General features: G+C 52.1%; 1 protein-coding gene across 4 annotated transcripts in view; it reads left to right on the forward strand.

Annotated features, from left to right (window-relative positions):
* RAB3IL1 (RAB3A interacting protein like 1) overlaps positions 1–2,023 on the forward strand; it is a 24,719-nt gene that overhangs the window by 3,325 nt on the left and 19,371 nt on the right. The gene's annotated exons all lie outside the window — the stretch shown is intronic.

Here is a 2,023-nt window from a genome sequence, read left to right on the forward strand (position 1 = left end):
TGCGTCAAATCGCCCGAAGCACCATTAGTACCGCTTCACGCAGACAGTTTGAAAATAAAGTGTCGGAGAAACAGAAGCTATTTCAGGAGAATAATGGGATTCCGGTGCATCTAAAGGGTGGAGCAGCGGATGCCCAGCGGTCTAGAGCCACCATGGTTCTGACAATCGGAGGAAGAGCCTGCCATGTATCAGCTGGCTAGGGCTTCATTTCCCAAGAAGCGGGATTGACTTCAGTTTATCCTTCCAGCAGTTGGTTCTATTTAACTCAGTGCTCGATGGACCAGGAAATAAATAACAGCTCTTCTTTGGGGATCAATAGGTATTGACTTGTACTGACTGCCACCAATCAAGCAGTCTTTACCATGAAAAAAAAAAAAAAGACATCCAGGATTTTATCTTGGATCCACGATCAGTGCTCATGGAAGCAGCAATCAAAAAGTCCAACAACTCATTGCTTTGGGTCCATCTGCTGCACAAGACTGCTTCAGAGCGTTGAAGAACAAGGAGGTCACTTTGAAAACAAAGTTGCAACTGGCCCAAGCTATGATATTTTCAATCGCCTTCTATGGATGGGAAGGTTGGACCTTGAATAGGGAAGCTCTAAGAAGAGTCCATGCATTTGAATTATCATGGTGGTGAATAATATTGAAAGTACCGTGGGCAGCCAAAAAAATAAAATAAAATAAACCAATCTGTCTTGGAAGAAGTACAGCCAGAATGCTCCCTAAAAGCAAGGACGGTGAGACTTGTGTCATGAATTCTGAACATGTTGTCAGGAGAGGCCAGCCCCCGGAGGAGGAAGGACATCGTGCTTGGGAAAGTGGAGGGGCGCCACGAAGGAGGAAGACCCTCAATGAGATGGATGGACACAGTGTGGCTATAACAATGCACTCACACATAATAAAAATTGTGAGGGCGGTACAGGACCGGGCAGGGTCGCTAGGAGCTCTGGGCTGACACCTCCACCATCCCTTATCCCCTGGTCTGGTTACAGGTTTTGGGCCAGGTGTCCTGGCTGGGCTTGTGGAGATGGAAAACAACAGGGAGACTACCGTTGGTTCAAGGGTTGGTAGGGAAGGATTCGGGGGAACAAACACAATCAGGACACCTGGTTTGGAATGGACCCTGTGCTGGGTTGGGGGTAGGTAGGGAACACAGAGGGGGACAGAGCTGGTTCCGGCTCACAGGAAGCCCTAATCTTGGCCCGGTCCAGTGAAGGCTATGGGAGACCTGAGCTGAATCATTCCGGGAAGCCAGAAAGGATGCCAGGAAGTGCTGTCCAGCCTGCTCACTGGACAAGAACGTGACCAAGGGAGCAGGTGAGACCTGCCGTCCACTCACCACGTGCGGTACCTTGGGGAGGTGGCACGGCTGTCTAGTTTGAACAAAAATACCATTCATTTGGCAAGCTGTGTCCAGGGTAAGTGATGGGTGTGGAAGTGGGGCTCCCTGGGAGCATGTCTCCACCACCCCCCCCAAACTAGGGTTCTGGGAGGGTAGCAGAGTCCGCGCCTGTCGTCTCCCTCTTGTTTGTGCTCAGACAGGGGGTACTGAACAGATTCCATGTATCCCCCAATGGAGACAGTGACCTGAATTCCGCCTGGAGCCCCTGAGTCTTTGGAGCACCCAGAGTTCTGGTGCCAAGTCCCTTCCCAGACTAGGGTGGGAGCAGGTCCCGGGCTGGAGGGAAGGGGATTTACGCTGTAATGATCTGATTCCAGGCTGGGCTTGAGGCTGATGATCTGGGCGTGGGGTGGGCGGGTCAGAGGGACCCTGGGTGGGATGGACCAATGAGGAGGCATTCTAGGAAAGGCCTTTCAGAGGGCCTGGAAACAGGTGTGTGTTTGGAATGGGGGAGGAACAGCATTCTAGAGAGGGTGGGTGATAGGCAAAAGAGGCAAGGTGGGGTGGGGTAGAGTGGGAGGATTGGGGGTGGTGGAGGTGGCCCCCTACTTGGACCAAAGATTAGCCCCTTTCCGATAAGCACTCAGTGGGTGAATCCCTTCATCTCCACTCCCCCCAA

This window comes from Echinops telfairi, unplaced genomic scaffold (genome assembly GCF_000313985.2).
Source record: "Echinops telfairi isolate 266 unplaced genomic scaffold, ASM31398v2 ScPeMD7_7416;HRSCAF=8454, whole genome shotgun sequence".
NCBI lineage: Eukaryota > Metazoa > Chordata > Mammalia > Afrosoricida > Tenrecidae > Echinops > Echinops telfairi.